The following is an 18,953-nucleotide window of genomic DNA, read 5'->3' as shown; positions in this document are numbered from 1 at the left end:
ATTAAATTAAAAAGTAAATGACATTTCCTCTAACCACTCAGATTATGGTTTTCATACTGTAAGTTTAAGGAAATTGCTCTAAGGGAATTTTTTTTTCATTCAAATTTCAAAATTAGAGTGCCTTTCTGTCCTTTTTGAGTTTGTGTTTCTCTTTAATTCTTTATTTCCAAAGAACCATCCATTACTGTGCACCTGTACTGATAAACGTTAAGCTCTAACTAAATGCTTACCACCCAGTCTTCCCTAACCATTAAATTAAATCTTAGCATTCTGACTGGTAAGTGGGAAAGTAGATGGTGAGGTTGGTGGGGGCGGGGTTGAGGGGGGGAACAGACGAAAAATTAACTGTTGTGTAATTTGGAAGCTGTTTTTTTCTAGGGTGCCACTCAGCAGTGCAACTCTTTAACAAACACTCAACTATTAAAAAGTTGCTAAATCAAGCTATGGAAATAGCGGGTGTCTCCAAAAAAACAGATTTGATTTCTGAAATAGCAGAACTCTGTGAAATCATCCCCTCCCCTAGGCTTCCCTAGTGACTTGCTAGAGAGTTTGCAAACTAGTTTGCATTGCATTTCTAAAGATGGCATAATTTCCTCACCTGAAGAGAAACAACCAGAATTATTTGTTTCTGAGTTTTCCCTAAAGATACATATTTGCCAATTCTGTGGGTACAAATTTGAGATCTGATACAAGATCACATCACCTCAGGGAAAGAACAGAACAGAATGCACTTCTGTATATACTAAGTTATCTCTGTTGTTACAACATGTATAGTGACTCCATTAGAAATTTCTCTGGATTTTAAAAAAGATTTTATTTACTTATTTTGGGTCAGAGGAGAAGGGAGGGAGAAAGCGAGGGAGAGGAACATTGATGTTGGAGACACTCATCATGCCCACTACAAGGGGACCTAGCCTGCAACCCAGGCATGTGTCCTGACTGGGAATCAAACCAGTGACATCTGGTTTGCAGGACAAACCAACGACATCTAGTTTGCAGTGGCTCAACCCACTAAGCCACATTAGTCAGGGTTTGTCTGGATTAAAAATATTTATATTTCTGTCTTCTCCTGAGATTCAATCTATCTTCTAGTTCATTAAAATAGTTAAAAATATGTACCTTCCTGTGAAGATAAACTTCCAAAAACAAGACTAATCCTTCTGACCACTTAACCTCCAATAACTCAGATTACAAGATTCTTAAATTTTGTTTTCGTGGAATTTCAGACGACAGTTTTGAGATTTCTAAGAAATATTTTTCCCTTCTCTCAAAGCTTTCCTCCTAGAAATATCCATTTACCTGTCCCCAGCCCCCAAAACACAAAATAACATAAAACCTTGAAAAAGAAACACAACCTAAATTGATTTCTCCCCATCAGTATACAATTAGAACACTCCCCGTACAATGTCTTACACATGCCGTATTTTCCTGGAAAAAAAAAAAAAAAAACAGAACCACTGAAGGATCTCGAGAAGCAGAGCCACTAAGACAAAACAAAATCCCACGTAACACTTTAGTTGAAACTCCTCCAACTTATTTTGTTACAAAGCAAACCAACTAGATTTGTAGCTGATTAAAAAACATTATCTCAATATTTGTACATTCCATCTGACAATATACAGTGCTATAAAAGTGAAATTATCAGTGACGTCTCCTTGTCTTAACCTGAAAGTAATAACAGGTAAATTCTCCAAAACTGTGGGTTCTCTATTTGATAATAATGACAAAATAGTAACAAGAACAGTTAATATTTATTTAGTACTTAATGTGTGCCACATATTTTACATGTACCATCTCTTTAATCTTTACAAGCCTATAAGATAGACATTATCTACCCCATTCAGGGAAACACAGAAGTTATATTTAACTTGCCCAAGACCTAACTGCAGGTTACTGGCAAGACCTGCTTGAACTGAAGTATGCAGCCTCCACACTCCATGTCATTAAAAGAAACTTCCCACCGGGAAGATCTGACTGATCTACTCACATATCCCACGATTCTACAGAGAAATTTACCACAGCACGCATCATATCATCACTCAACACAGGAAGTAATTAACACTAATACAGTGACCAAACTAAAATGGGCCTATGTTAATTTAAATTCTCTTTTTTTCCTCTGGAAAAAAAAATCAGATGAAACCTGCTTTTTGCTCACTGTTGAACTGGCAGTTAACTGGTAAATTTGTGTAATAAATTAACTAACAAAACTGGTTTAACAACACAGAAGACGCTCAAGGTCTCTGCATTCTAACCCTAGGTATGTCACTGATTTGAAAGGTGATCAAGAGCACTTAAATGAAGTTACATTTAATGTTTACAGGACTTTCAGAACACAGTCTAAAAGAACTCCTATTTATGAAGCCTCAGTAATGTACCCTGATACCAAATGCCTACGTAAAAAGGAAAAAGCACAAGCCCAACCACTTTGCATAATTACTGCTTTGCCTAGGCTCTAAGTGTTCATAAACATTCAAACAGGATAAACATAACCATCCACAGTGCTTTTTCTCTAGGGCCAGAGACTGCAGAAATGGGAAGTGAAAATAATATGAGGAGGGGCTTTTGCTTTTTAAACATGTATATGGTTGTGTGTGTGTTGCTGAACTTTTATAATAATAAAAATAAACTTTTAAGAAATGCTCATAGTCTTCCACATTTAATTTTTATCTGTCCCGAGACTTCCAGCAAGATGGAGGAATAGGTGGACACACCGTACCTCCTCGCACAACCAAGAATAGAACAATAATTTACAGACAATAACACTCAGAACTGATAGAGGATTTATCTGAATGGAAGACGGACAGCCAAGAAGTTGAAGTAGACCCGTACATCCAGACTGGTAGGGGACGATGAGCCGGGCGGGCATGGGGCTGGCGCAGGTCGGCGGCGCGCGGAGGTCGGGGAAAATTTGGCGCGAAATCGGCGCCACAGCCATCCGGGGCACAAGAACGCAGCGGTGATCCCTGAGTACGCAAGCTGCGGCAGCTGGTGGACCCAGTGAGGCAGTGATTGTGGATCAAGGCAGAGCTCGCAGCCCAGGATCCCTGAGAAAGGTCTGAGCCCAGGAGAACGGAACTACCGCCATTGTTCACTCCCGACCCCGTCCCCGCTCCCGCCCCCACATATAACGTCACAATTTAGCGACTGGGGTGCCCAGCCCCGGTGAACACCTAAGGCTCCGCCCCCCACCGTAACAGGAGCGACCAGACCGGGGGAAGAAAAAAAGAAAAAAAAAAAAGGAGAGACAGGGAAAGACATAAAACATGTTTCCAACAAAACAGAACAGTCCCCCAGGACTCATCGTTTTGAGCGACCAAGAAATAGCCAATCTATCAGATGCACAGTTCAAAACACTGGTGTTCAGAAAGCTCACAGAATTGGTTGATTTTGGGTGCAACTTAGATGAAAGGATGCAGGTTACCATAAAAGAGATGCAGGAAGATACGCGGAGGAGAGCCAATAGTGAAAGGAAGGAATCTGAGTCCCAAAACAATACAGTGGACCAAAAGGAAGATAGAATCAACCAAGCAGGAAAGCATGATGAAATAAGAATTCAAAAAATCGAGGAAAAGCTTAAGAGCATCCAGGACACCTTTAAACGTTCCAACATCCGAATTATAGGGATACCAGAAGGGGAGGAGCAACAAGTGGAAAAGTTATTTGAACAAATAATAAAGGAGAACTTCCCCAATCTGGCAAAGGGAACAGTTTTCCAAGAAATCCAAGAAGCTCAGAGAGCCCCAAAGAAGTTGGACCCCAGAAGAAACACACCAAAGCACATCATAATTACATTAGCCAAGGTAAAAACGAAGGAGAGAATCCTAGAAGCAGCAAGAGATAAGGGGACAGTCACCTACAAAGGAGTTCCCATCAGACTGTCAGCTGATTTCTCCAAAGAGACCTTACAGGCAAGAAGGGGCTGGAAAGAAATATTCCAAGTCATGAAAGACATGGACCTACATCCCAGATTGCTCTATCCAGCAAAGCTCTCATTTAGAATGGAAGGGCAGATCAAGTGCTTTTCAGATAAGGTCAAATTAAAGGAGTTCATCATCACCAAGCCCTTATTTTATGAAATGCTAAAGGGACTTATCTAAGAAAAGAAGATAAAGACATGTATAGTAAAAGGACAGCAAACTCACAATTATTAACAACCAGACCTAAAGCAAAACCAAAAGAAACTAAGTAAACAACTAGAACAGGAACAGAACCACAGAAATGGAGGGCTAGCAGCAGGGGGGTGGGAGGAGGAAAGAGGGGAAAAAGGTATAGAGAATAAGTAGCATAGAATGTAGGTTGAAAATAGATAGGGGGAGGGCAATAATAGTATGGGAAATGTAGAAGCTAAAGATCTCATAAGTATGACACATGGACATGAACTAAAGGGGGGGGAACATGGGTGGGAGAGGGTGTACAGAGTGGAGGGGAGAGAAGGGGGGAAATGGGACAACTGTAATAGCATAATCAATAAAATATATTTAAAAATTTCCAAAAAAAAAAAATTTTTATCTGTCCCCACAGGCCTGACCTCAGATTCCACATCTCGTCATCTAAGGGGTTAATGTTAAGGAGAAAAGCATTCACTCTGCCCCTCTCATCCTCCTCAATTCAATTCAAACAAGGCTCATTTGATAAAGGTTTTACCAACTCCTATCCAAATACTTCCATTTCATTAAAAGAGAAAAGAAATCTCGAAGGACTTTACCCTTCAAGCAGCACTAAAAGGAAAATAATATTGGAACTGGAGACTGAATATGAAGCTCCCTTGACGTTCCTCAGGCACCAAATTCGAATCACCCAGTTAGAGGGACAGCCTGTCTCTCCTCACAGTGAAGACTGCAGTGGGAGCCTGGATGTGGAAACTGACGAAAAATGCCAGCAAGAAGCCTGCTGCCTTCAGTACTCACTCATTCATTCTTTCTAGCCCTGGCTCTCCTCTCGCTTGCAAAGAGCTAGAAGAGAAAGATAAAAATGAGAAGTGCTTTGAAATTAAGGTAGACATTTAAATAATGTCAGACCTCTGCTCAGTCTCTATTTCTCCGTTCATAAAAATACTATTTGCTTCCGATAATGATTTGTGAAGATATTCAACATGAACCTTGAGACATAGCAGGTGCACAACAAACGTGAGCTTCCTTCTTTCAGAACTCCGTTTCCAATGGCCAGCCACATGTCCACTGATCTTTGAGCCCAAAGAATCAGTCAGCCCACCCCACTGCCAGACCATCACTCTCTCCCACCCTTTCTCCCTCTCAAGTAATGGCACCAAATTGAGAATTCTCTCTCTCACCGCCTTTTAATGCCCTCTGACTCCATTCTCATCACTCACCTGGATTTCTGAAAACACTCTTGTATTTGAATTCCCTGATTCTTCAATACATCTTTCAGAACATTACCGTGAAACAGAGCTCACACTGAGCACCTGCTGTGGTTCCCCAGTGACAAGGAGGGAGTCCAAATACTTTTGTGTGCAAAACTCCCCAAGATTTAACCACAAAGCCTGCACTTCTGTTGGCACTTTCATGTGGTATCATACCGGAGTGGCTCATTTACAAGGCTATCTGCCCCAGTTCCTGAAGAACAGGGACCCCATCTGGTTGATTTCTGATCACCCCTAAATACCCATCACTTAGCCCTTATTCCCCAAACCTGAATTGAATGTAATAACTAGCAATTATTCCTCTATTCTACAGTGTTCACCAGTAGGTACTGTACTGTCTGTCTGTTATCTGTACTTATCTCAGCAATACTCATAACACTCCTATAAGGTAGGTCGCTTTTTGGCCTCTGTTTCAACAGATGAGGAAACTCAGTCTGATTATGTGATTTGCCCAAGTGATACAGCAAATGTACAGTGAAGCCAGAATTGGAACCAAGCCCAGTCTGACTTCAGAAGCAAGTTCTTAACCATTACACTATACCACACACATTTCTAAAATTCACTTGTTCCTTTTAATACTGACACTCATGGGAGTATTACTCAAGATCAAGGCCCCAGTAAATTATAGTCTCCTGTCAGCCCATGGAAGCCATTCTGGTTCCTCTCCAGGCCATGGGCATAAACAAACAGGTCCGCATTCTCCCAGACTCACTTATTTTTCTCCTTCTTACCCCACCCCCACCCCTCTGAAAAACAGACAAGAAGCAAAATGATCTGCAATGAAATCTTTCCCTTTGTGTTACACACATTAAGTTTACAAGGTTTAACAGGCACATAGAACCTGAAAAAATATGTTGGATCATTTCAAAACATACTTCCCTGCTCAAACCTAATGTCAGCAGCGGTTGCTAGGAAAACACAAAGCCAACTGCAAGACAACACGATGACTCAGAAAGGAGTGAGTGCACCTCTGAGTTTCAGAAGCCATCACCAACAGAGTCTTGTAATCAAATCATCAACCCGTGGTTAGAAGCATTTGGGAGTTTCCTTTCATTAGGCTCAAAAGGTAATCTAGTCAGTTCTGGACTAAGCACTATTTATAAAATTAATTGTTACCCAACTGGGTTGCATGCAGCTTGCTACAATAAAAAAAAAAATGCAAAGACTACAAAGGTAACAGACTTTCTTTGAAACACAGGTCCATTAACAGAGAAATAATCCTTTGTGTCATCAAATGTGGGACTACAAAGGATATTCAAACAACAGAATGCTAGTAACCTTTTTTTTAACATACAAGTGTGAATAATAAAACATACCTTTAACTCTTTTATAAGCAGAATTTATAATAGTCATTCCTCTTTAAAAAGTTTTTTCTGAATATCTACCTCAAATTTTTGAACCAAAAACTCTAGCATGCCTCAGTCTAGCAATCTCGTCATGCATGGCTATAACCTATCACGGTACTAATAGCTAAGATGCATTTCAGTTATGGGCTGTTGTTGTTTTGGAGGCAAGGGGACAGTCTTGAACAGCTTCATTTTATTTTTTTATTTTTCAATTACAGTTGACATTCAATATTATATTAGTCTCAGGTAGACAGCATACTGGTTAGACATTTATATAATTTACAGAGTGATCCCTGCCATAAGACTAGTCCCCACCTGGCACCGTACACACATAGTTATTACAGTATTACTGACTGTAGTCCCCACGCTGTACTTTGCATCCCTCTAACTATTTAATAACGGCCAATTTGTACTTCCTAATCCCTTCACCTTCTCAGCCCCCAACCCCTCTGCAAACATCAGTTTATCTCTCTGAGTTGGTTTCTGCTTTGTTTAGTTTTTAAGACTCCACACATAAGTAAAATCATATAGTATTTATCTTTCTCTGACTTATTTCAGCTTTCCTTCTTTCATTACAATGCACATAAGGTAAAACTCACTTTTAAGTAGTAAGCATTTTTAAAATTATAATTAGCTAACAGCTACTGTATGACCCATTAATTAATGTGTCAGACTATCACAGCCAAAAATGAGCTTTTCAGTCATAATACAATTGTTTCTTCCTCAGGATATCATCACCTGTACCCCAAAGCCAGAGTGGGAGAAAATGGGTAGTCCGTCTGTGCAAATTAACTCTGACCCCTCCCTCTGAACAGGAACTCTCTGATAGCCTGGCTCTACCCAATCTCTAACCTTGATGAAGAGAATATGTGCAGAACGTTGACCAAAATGAGCAGATTTTTTAAAAAGATGTATTGTAGCCCTGGCTGGTATAGCTCAAGTGGATTGAGCGCGGGCTGGGAACCAAAGTGTCCCAGGTTCCATTCCCAGCCAGGGTATATTCCTGGGTTGCAGGCCATAACCCCAGCAACCACACATTGATGTTTCTCTCTCTCTTTCTCTCTCTCTCTTCTCTCCCTCTCCCTCCCTCCCTCCCTCCCTTCCCTCTCTAAAAATAAATAAATAAAATCTTTAAAAAAAAAAACTCCACTTAAAAAAAAAAAAAAAAGATGTATCGTTCCTCCCTAAATGTTGATTACCTTTTCTCTTTACATGAAGCAACATAACTGCTGAAATGAGTAATGGGAATTTTTAATGTATGATTATAATGTAAATTTTTAATATGTTAAAATTTGCCTAGAAAACTGCAAAACCTTCTTATAACATCTCCCTTTCCCAAAAACCTGCCTTTCAAATTTAAGTTTCTTCTTCTGGCACATTTCAATTTTGTCAGTGTATGGGTGTATATTCTTTCTTACTATTCTGGAACATTATCTATAAGTATAATGTATATATTGCTACTATAATGATGGTACATATAATATTTTGGTAAAATGTTTTCACTCTTATAGCTAGTATATTTATTTTTAATGAATTTGACGTTAATAGATAACATATGCAAAAGTCCACATTACTGTTTTGTTTCACTCATCTTTTGTGTAAATAAACTCCAGATAAACTTGTATAATTTATTGTATAACCATGAAAAAGCTATACATGATTCACTTTCAAATTCATCTCTAGCACCTTAATAGCTCAAATCATTTAAAATCTCATCATTGATGAATGAAATGAAATGATATGTGGAATTTACTTCAAAATAACCCAGCATGCAGGGATAGGTGAGGGTGTAGGTAAAACCAGATCATCAGAACCTGATAGTAATTGATTCTGGGTAATGTTTACATGGAGCTCATTTCACTATTATTTCTGCTTTTGAATATATTTGAAATTTTTCATAATAAAACTTTAAAAAATCTGATTTACTACTTCTCCAGTGTCAGGCACAACTGTACCAATTTCTGTTTTACCCACTTCGCAATTAATGTTTTACGTGGCATTTCATTGGTGCCATCACGGCTCTTGTAAAATACAGAGGAAGAGAGTAAACGGAGTCACTGTAGTCAAACTGCTAAGTTATTAAAACTAAGTAGGCTGAGGTATGAGGAACTGATTCTATTTTGGCATTAACTAGCCTGGGAACTTCAACTTTTGAACTTCCCAGTCCTGCATCCATGCCTGAATATACATCAAACCTGCAGATAACCCTCTGGGCAGCAGCCGAAAGACTAAGGAAAGAATGTTCGTGTATCTAGACCCTCTGACACCCACTGTCCAGACCAGCCATCATCTAGAGAGAGTTGCCACCTTGGACCAATCCAGAGGCTACGAATGCAGGACTGATTCTTCTCACAGGCGTGCTTGTTACTATTAAGAACTCTCAGCTTTTCTTTCCTCTTCAGAACACATCTGGGTTTTTGCCTAGTTGTGTTTATGGTGTGCAAACCCTAAGACCTTTGAATAAATCTTCATCATTTACTTCTAGCCAAAGCCTCTAGACTCTTTTTGAATCAGTTCCACAGTATAATGGGGGATATAGCACATTTATCTACAGCCATAGATTGCAGAGTTAGAAGAGCTCAGAAATCATCTAATCCTCTACGCTGGTGTTTCACAGTCTTGCGTGTGCATCAGAATCCCTTGGAAAGCTTGCTAAACACAGGTTGCCGGACGTCACCCTCAAGGTTTCTGATTCAGTGGGTTGACACTGCTGGTCCTCAGACTGCACGTGGAGAACCTCTGCTCTAAGCGTACGCCCATTGCCCTGTTCAAGTCTCCACTGCAGTGACCACCAATGACCACAGTGGAGTGGACGTCCCTCTGCTTGTGGGCCTTTCTCTTCCTAGACAGCAGGCTTTCTGAAGCCAAGAGACGTAAATTTGCATCGATGTGCCAAAGCCCAAATTCAGTAACTATTTACAAAATAAATTAATTTATTGAATGAATGGAGGCTTTTTTACTCATTTATAGTTGAATATTTGTCAGTATACTATCATTCAGAATAGATGTACTACACACTCAGGTGGACAGCAGCTACTCACTGAGGACAAACAGCAAGCACCAGCAGTACCTAAAGAGAGACAGAAGTCAGCTGGAACCAGAGTAACAAGAAGGCAAATTCTAAAGATCCTAGAACTGCATCGCAGGCCACAGTTCTCAATCAATGAACACTAACAAGCAGCAGCTTCAGGCTCGCTTTTATCAAATGTGTTACTTTGACTTGAAGAGCTATAACTGAGTGCTTTTCATCTCAGCCACCATCAAAAGGAAGAAATGCTTTCAAACTTACCTTTCAAAGTTTCTCAGGGTCTGGAAAATGTCAGCACAGGCAGGCCGATTCCTTCTCCCAATCCACCTCCCCCCTCCTAACGCTGCTCAGAGGAAAGATGAGAAGCACAGCACACTCAGCAGTGCCTGTCTGAAGTTCCCCAAGCCCAGGTGGACTGAGTGCTGTGCTGCCATACAGGATCCTGAAGTATCTTTCTAATACAGCAAAGATCTACTCAGAGATAATTCAGTGAATTTTGTGTAAGAAAATAAACTTAAGTTCCAGTTCCTGAATTTCACTACTTCAAGTTTATTCTAACTTTACAAGTCTATATGTGTATTTATATTCATACACATGAATGCAATAACCTCAGTATGTGATTTTTTTTATTATCATTTAACAACAGTAGAATAAAATATAACCTGTGTAACTGCATGGGTAAATATATGGCTCTATTACTTAGATCTCCTTAAAAAATAATTGACTGCTCAAACAGAAATAATAACGTAAAGTGGTGTTTATAACAGACAAAAAGCAAGATGTACAACAATAGCACAAAGGTCAAAAGAAGAAATTGAAATACACTATTACAAGGTTTTCATACTACATGAAATGATACAATGCACTTGAAGGTAAACTGGGAAAAGTTAAATATACACTACAAACCCTAAAGCAACCACTAAAATAACAAAATAGGGAATACCTAATAAGCCAAAAGAGATAAAATAGATAAAAATTGTTGCCCTGGCTGGTGTGGCTCAGTGGATTGAGTGCTAGCCTGTGAACCAAAGGTTACAGGTTCCATCCCGGTTGGGGCGCATGCCTGGGTTGTGAGCCGGGTGCCCAGCTGGGGGTGCCCAAGAGGCAACCACACATTGATGTTTCTCTCCCTCTCTTTCTCCCTCCCTTCCCCTCTCTAAAACTAAGTAAATAAAATATTTTTTTAAAAAATTGTTCCACAAATTCAAACAAAGAAAGAAAGAGGACAAAAGAAACCAAGAACAGATAAGAAAAACAGAATAGAAGTAGCAAAACTTATACCTATCAATAATCATTATAAATGGTCTAAACATCCAAATTAAAAGGCAGAGATTGTCAAATTGGATAAAAAAGCAGTACCCTTCAAGGAAGTGGAGCATAATTCTCTACTCCTTACATGGGAGCTGCACAGTGACTTCCCTCCCACAAAGTACAGTACAGAAGGGGGAGAAAAGAGTAACTTGACAGTGGAAAAACCTGACAACTGCTCCGGCAGCCAGGTGATCAAGGTCAACATAGCAGTAAGTCCTGTTGATGTGATGATATTCCTTTGACATGGTGTAATTAGAGTACACATTCTTTTCAGGTGCACATGAAACACCAAAATAAATTATCCTCTGGGCAACAAAATAATTCTCAGTAAATGTGAAAGGATTCAAGCCACACAAAGTGTGTTCTTTCACACAAACGGATTTACATTAGAAATCCATAACTGAAAGATCTCTGGAAAATCTACAAGTATTTGGAAACTAAGTAATATACTTCTGTGTGGCTACAGGTCAAAAAATTAAAGAACATTTTTAAAAGTATGTTGAAATTAATAAAAGCGAAACCACACCAGATCAAAATTTATGAAATGTCAACAAAGCAGTACTTAGGAGGAAATTTACAAGACTAAACACCTACATCAGAAAAAAGGTCACTAATCAATGACCTAAAGAAATTAGAACAAGAGCAAATTAAACCCAAAGTAGAAGAAAAAAATAAGGATCAGAGTAAAAATCAATCAAATAGAAAAACAAGAGAGTACCAATGAAACCAATGACTAGTTCATTGAGAAGATCAATAAAGTTGATAAACTTGTAGCCTAGGATTTCCTACCTTGGGAGGCTGAGAAGAACCCCACGGGGTAAACTCTAGGGGCCACTGTCAGGTCTGGTCTCTCACTTAACAGGAGATGGGAAGCCTTGTCATCTGATTTGCATTTTAAAACCTGTGATTGGCTTGGTAATGTTTTTCACTTTCCGCCCATCCACCCACTGGACGAATATAGGAACCACAGCTCTCCAGTTTGTCACAATTCTAGCACCAAGCACAATACACAGCAGGCACTCAAATATTTCTTCAATGAATGTACAGCATTTACTTGTACAGAATAAGCATTCCATAAATGGTATTATTTAGCACCTCAGAGCCCAGCGCAGGGCTGGCATACGATAAAAGCTTGTTTGAGTAAATGAATGATTTTGTGTAATTGTTGAAAATCTGTTGTATTTAAAACATATGAGTAAGGACAAATGAACCAATCGTTCTCACCCTTTCCATCACTTATTAAGACATGACTCCATTTGTGACCTTTACATTTAACTTTCACTCAATTCTCTATACAGACTGCAATATCCTGCAAACGCAATTAGTACTAATGCACTGACATGCTTGTAAAATGTTTAACTGGGTGGACTTATTCACGTTATTTTTTTTAAACAATGTACAAGGCGGAGCCCACTCCAACTGGTTTGATTTTTGTTTTCCGTTTCTAGTTTATATGTGTATTTTTAAATTTTACTGTATTTTTCCATTGCCATTTATCCCCCATTCCCTCTTCCACACCACCGCCCCCCTCAATCACCACACTGTTACAGAATCTCAACAAAGATCATTCACTCAAACATGTGGACAAACAACTAAATTGCCACTTTTTATTTTGACGTACCCAGCGTCTTCACGAAAAACAAAAAAACTAAATCAGGATTAATTACACCTGTTCCCTTTTCCCTTGGTGTGGGTGGGGGCGGGGTAAGGCCCTTAGGAGTGAGTCTCAGCAGAGTTTTCCAGAAAGAAAACTCAAGGAGTCACGCATCAAAGTATAACAACACACCCAATGGTCCAGCTCATAAAACATGAATTCTCTCTCCTAATGTTGACGATGTCTCAATGGCAGCGACCCGCGAGGTAAAGAATTGTAATTCCAACCCTAAACGTGTCGCACAACCACGTAATATCTGCAAGGTGGACTTCGGAGCTATGGAAACTTTTAGAAAAGCATATGAAAGTTGCCTGAAATCAAACAAACTTTTAAAAAGAAAAGATTGATGCAAAAGTGTTGAGCGGCCAGAAAGAACCTGCTCGGTTTGGCTCGGACTTGCTGGTGCTTGTACACAATCGTGCCCGCTGGCAGCTGGCTCAGACGCTCCCTTCCACTAGGGGAGGGACAAATAATAACTTTCAGACATAACAGGCATCCACAAAGGCAAATGTTACACAGGACTTCTCAATCTCCATCAAATAAGGGGCCTAATGTTGTTTCGAGCAGCACTGATTCCTCACAAGTTCCCCACCCCCTGCTTTTTCGTTAACAGATGAAAAATAACCTGAGGAGAAGGTGTCACCATCAGACCCTCGAGGCAATTTCAGACAACAAAGACCCCAAGCAATCAAAATGGAATTATAATCCGAGCCGTCCGAGTGCCTGGCTTCCTGCAAGCCGCGGCTCCGTGAGTGCTCGGGCCCGCGGGTCCCCGCGCCCTCTGCAGCCCGGGTGCGCCCCCGCCGCCGGTCCTCGGGTCTCCGGGCGAGCCTCACACCACCCACGCTTTGGCAATCCCTGCGCCGCGGCTCTCCGCGCTCTATCTCTCGCGGCGTTCAAAATCTTTCCCGCCCAAGCGTGACGCGGGGGACGAAAACAATCAGACCCCGAGCGCTGGGGCCTGGGCCCACAGGGGCGACTGGGCTGGGGGGATCCAGAACGAGCCCCCAGCGGAGCCCCCTACACACCCCCTTCCCAGCCCCGCGGACCGGCGGGCTGGGGCCCGGAGGTGACACAAAGAAGCCAGAGAGACAAACGCCACCCGCTGGCGCTCGCTCCAATCCCTGAGCGCCCCGCCCGCTGACAAGTTTGCGGCGCCCTCCACGCACCCCGCTCTCCCCACCCAGGCAAAGTTTCCCGTGGCCGGACTTGGACCCCGGCAACGAGTCGGTTCCCGTCTCCGGCGGCCCCCGCCCCCGGCTCCCGGACCTTCCTTCCCTCGCCCCCGCCCCTTCCCCTCCCTCCCACTGTCCCTCCCTCCCCACTCCAGCCCGCTCACTCCGGGGCGCACCCGGGTGCTGGGGCCCCGCCGCCGCTGCGCCGCTCACCCGCTGCTTTCCCCGCGAGGGCGCGGGCTGGGGCCAGCCCGGGCTAGCGCCCCTCTAGCCTTGCTCTCTCGATCGCCCCTTTTGCTCGATCTCCCGCTCGCGTTTTTGGTCCAGCGGAAGGCTCGGGGCACGGCAGAGAGCGCTCGGCTCCTAAGCGCTCGGAAAGCTGCAAACCACGCCCCGCAGCTTCCCCGCCCGCCGTGGGCCGCCGAGTCCCGCGCTCGCCGCACGGCGGCTCCTGCCGAGCCCGCCCGCGAACGCCGGGGGCGGAGCACCCGCCTTCCCCCTCAGGCCCCGCGGCAGCAGAGGGCTGGCAACTTTCTTTCCCTGTTTTGGAACATCAGAGATGGTGTGAGGGAGAGGCTCACTCGGAATGCAGGTTAATGACCCGGGCGGAAGGGGCGTGGGGATAGGGGGAGTGCCACAAACTAACTCAAGCTTTTCTGGATAACTTACACGAGGAATTTTTCCAATATTCCTGGACTTCTGGGTCTTGAAGGGAGGGTGGCGGTGGTAAGAGCAGATCTTGGAATTAGCAACCAGACCTTAATCCTTTGTGGGCCCTTTGTAAAATGAGGAATTTGGATTAGATTGTTTTAAGGATCTGGATCAGTAATTCCAATAGCATGGTCCAGACTTCAGGGTCACCTGGAGGGAAGGGGAGGCGCTTGTTAACAACATATGGTACTGGGTCCTTCTCCCCAACTGGACGCTGGGGAGTGGGAAAGAGCTTATGACACGATCTGCAAATTCCAGGTCTGAAATTCAGTGGAAACAATCCTTGGGGGTAAGTCCTGCAGGTAGGACTCACCCCCAGCAAATGATTCAGTGCCTTTGGACTCAAGATGACATCACTTGACTTCACTTACCTATTGTGTTATTTCAGTATTACTAAGGCGCTCAAGGTCCTAAATGAAAGGTATTGTATCAACTCGCTGTTGTTATATAGAGAAACAGTGACTTTCAAATATTTCTCACTTAAGTTTGTATTGCAATCAAATTCTTACAAGTCTAAATTCGTGTGTGCTGTACAGCTACAGAATCTTTTTTACTGATGATCAACAGCTGAATTCTTACCAAAATAGCACACTGCCAGTCTACATGTCATTCTTTGTATTCCAAGATAATCACCCTGATAGTATCACTTCTTTTCTTGATCTACCTACATTTGCATTATTTATTATTAATGGCCTGGTCCACAGTAAAGGTCTATAAAGCAAGAAGATCTTTCTGGTCCTGAGGTGTCTTTTCATAGGAAAGACCACTTTGCCTGATATAATATATGCATATCGAAGAGCTAGTTTCAAGGAGAAGTTGAGCTCCAGGGTTCATGGAGATGTCTACAAAGCATTGTTCGCAATTTTCCTTCTCTGTTCTATCTATTCTGTTTATTTTATTTCCATTTTACATCAGTTGCTTCCTTTACAGTAAATACTTCAAAATCATCAAGGCAATAGTCTCTGGAGAAAATGTTTTTAATAGCTTCTTAATTATTGTTCCCTTCTAGTATCTATGCTACAAGTCCTCAAAGTGAAAGGACTCTTGTTCCATATTGCATATGGTGCACTTAAGAGAATCCAGAATAAAATGTCTCAAAATGTTTTCAGATGTCCCCAAGCCACGTGGTGTCTCTTGGCCATGTCAGTTAGGATATTAAATTAATACCTACTTTTAAATCAGCATATTAGACTAATGGCAGGAATACTGAAACAGATCCTCCATACTTTGAAGTGAAAATAAAGCTAAGCCAAACAAAGACACACCTGGCTCTTGTGAAACATAACACTGAGCGTGTGAACGGATGGCTCATGTGCTTACATCCCTGATTGGTGGAGTAAAGGTTGCCATGAAGCCAGCTGTGCTCACATTCTCCCAGCACAGACACAGCCAACAACATAGTATGATGCCATGCTCTGCCTCTCAGCCATCACTTCCATCGGGCCTCTGTATATATAGCAAAAGATCTGTTTGGCTTGACAGCCCATCTGAGAGACTTTGCCACATCCAATTGTGATTTCTAAAAGAAGTTTTGCAAACTGATAAAACTGAAAGCACATCTGAGATTTGGTACACAAGCATGCGGTGGCATGTGGTGACAACTACTGAAGCAGACATTCAATACATACTGCCACACTGTACTGGGTAGCACAAAAAACACGGTCTGAAGCATTCAAGTGAGTTAGACATCCTCATGCCCTTAAAGGAACTAAATTCTTCACTGATTAGGCTATGCAGCAGCTCCTCTGTCACAGCACGGATTTCTCTGAACTAGAGTTGTTTGTTATGTTCCTGCATCCCTCACAAGAAAGGCAACATATTTTATTCTGGGAGCAAATTCTACTCTTGTACTTTGATGCCATGTTGTGAAGGATTGTGGGATTGCATCAAGGTTTGGCAAGAAAGAATACAAGGTGATTAATAATTGAGTCTCTGCCATAGGCACAGAAGAGGGAATATTAACACTAGTATCATGTACTTATCAACCCTGATGGTAATAGGAGATAATAATATTAAGTGATTGGCTAGATGAGTAAGTGAAATTAAGAACACAAAGTAAAAAAAAAAAAAAAAAAGAAAGAAACAGAGAGAGAAAGAGAAAGAGAAAGAATAGAACAGAACAAAAGAAAGAAAAGAAGAGAAAGAAGCAACACAAAGTATGTTTACCCAAAGAGACAAGTATAATAATAATATTAATAATCTGAAGCAAGGTGAGAATATCTTACTACTTGCCTCTATTTTATTAACAATATTACTACTAGAGACAAAAGGAGATTGCCCTAAAGCTAAGCACTACTTTTGCTACAATATTTTTTACCACATGGAGCACTTTCATAAGCCTGGGATGAAAATAGCTAGCCAGGAAAACAGCTCTGTTCCTTTGTCCAAGAGTCCAATCACACCCTGTAAAGGCCTGAGCTCCTTATCTCAGTCTGGTCTTGTTTCCTGCCAAACCTAGAAACTAACACAAAGAAATGGCTAATTGCTCCCTTGACCAATGTGATCTTTCTACCATTGTCCGATTCAAGTAGAAGGTTGGGTCCAACTACGTGCAAGAGTGTGCTGCCAATTTACGCAGTAGATGGTCTCCTAAAATACTGAACCATTAGAAGGAGTTTCTGCCAATTTCATTAGAGTCCCACATTCTAGAGTCTGAAAAAAGGTTAAAACAAGTATCACGATTCAATGAAATCACGTATGTAAAGGGCTAAGCATGGAGCCTGGCACACAATAAGGACTCCACAACTGACAGCTGTTGTTGAATTATTTTTAAAACCTCTTTTATTGAAATGGTAAATTAAAGTAGTGGATTTTCAAAAATTCCACAATACCTCACTTGACACAGGAGAAGATTAAGCCTTAGGGTAAAATATATGTCTAATGGCCTAAAATAAAACTAGTGGTGCCAGTCCCTGGATTAGAACCTAGAGAAGTTTTTTAGCAGAAATAAATGTATAATTTAGGGGAATTCTGTTGTATATCTTATTTGTTTTATTGTTAAGTGCAATGCATTTAATTAGTCATTCTGCTCGACTCACAATTTTAAAAAAATAAATAAAAACAAGGCATTTCCACACAGTTCGATTTTCTTGCAGCTCTGGGTGGTTTTGGTTTTGAGATTAGTTGTAATTCTCTCTGTGGTTGTGCAAGGAGGTGAAGCATGTCTACCTAGGCTCCATCTTCCTGGATGGTGTATGAGTTAGGGTTATGTGCACATATGTGTACATGTTTCTTTGATAAGTAGCATGAGACTCATTCCTGAAGAGTCTCAGACACCTTGCCTTAAATAATTTCTTATTAGTACATGTTCAGTACCTAGAATGAGGGCACATAATATGGACTCAGTAGACATTTGTTGAATGAATGAACAAAAACAGCTTTATTTGATCTTCAGGTCCGATTCTCTCCTTTACTTATTATTTAAACTCCACAAGGGCTATCTATGTTTAATGCTATTCTTGTGCATGATGAGAATTAAGAGACAGCAATATACTTTGTGTCATTATTATCAGAGTAAATTTCAGTTATTACTAAATGAATCTAAAGAACTTTAAAGAAAGAAAATTCAGAGATGAATTTTCTAAAAGAGATATTTTAATCTGTGAAATATGACCAAGTTAATTAAGAAATTCAGAAGAGTTCCTCAAATCTTTTTGTTGTAAGTATCTTGGAATGTATCTACTTGAATGAGATTACAAAAAATAAGACTACTTTTGAGAGAGAAGAGAAAGCAGTTCACGTTCTCGGGGCAGGATTCTATGTTGATACATTTGTCATCCTTATAGGTGACAGCGAAGCTAACTCGACTGACACAGTGTTTATTCAAGTGCAGTCAGCATACCACTGGGGGTTCACATGATTATTTTAGTTGATGGCACACAGACACACCTTTCTTAAATAAAAACAAAAATCTGCAATTCCATGGATAGTAACACTTAGGACTAGTAGGTATGACTAGTGAAGATAGTAAATTAATAACTAGTAAAGATAGTAAAAACTGTGAAGATAGTAAGTGAAAAACCAAAGTTTTAGAAACCTTAGGTTAAACGAATAAGGAAGGATACAAAGTACATCACATGCCATTAATAAGTTGTTCATTTGATGGGATTTGGAAAGGAAATCGTGACCCTGGCCACACAGGACAGATACTACTTCTAAACCATCCACGGACAATGATGATCCTGTATTTCAGACCCACTCTTTGATAGTTCCAGGTGACTTCTGTTTCCTTGGCTGAAACTTAAGACTTCGGTTCCTGATTATTTCCATGCCCATAAGAGGCAGGTTATCACCTCTAACCCTGCTTCTCTTCTAATCCCATCTCACAAGACCCTAAGCCAGTTCA

The 18,953-nt window shown here is 41.1% G+C and overlaps 1 protein-coding gene across 7 annotated transcripts in view; it reads right to left on the bottom strand.

Annotated features, from left to right (window-relative positions):
* SYNE2 (spectrin repeat containing nuclear envelope protein 2) overlaps positions 1-14,301 on the bottom strand; it is a 293,026-nt gene extending 278,725 nt beyond the window's left edge. For 5 of the 7 annotated variants that reach the window (XM_036010867.1, XM_036010869.1, XM_036010888.1 and 2 more), the window contains exon 1: positions 14,111-14,300. The gene's annotated coding sequence lies outside the window, so the exon portion shown is untranslated. Of the gene's footprint in view, positions 1-14,110 lie in introns of all 7 variants that reach the window. The other 2 variants (XM_036010877.1, XM_036010883.1) reach the window with 1 other exon arrangement.
* Positions 14,302-18,953: the final 4,652 nt, after the last annotated feature.

Source organism: Phyllostomus discolor, chromosome 1 (assembly GCF_004126475.2).
Source record: "Phyllostomus discolor isolate MPI-MPIP mPhyDis1 chromosome 1, mPhyDis1.pri.v3, whole genome shotgun sequence".
NCBI classification, from domain to species: Eukaryota; Metazoa; Chordata; class Mammalia; order Chiroptera; family Phyllostomidae; genus Phyllostomus; species Phyllostomus discolor.
Note: the sequence above shows the minus strand (reverse complement) of the source record. Positions and strands in the feature narration are given on the sequence as shown.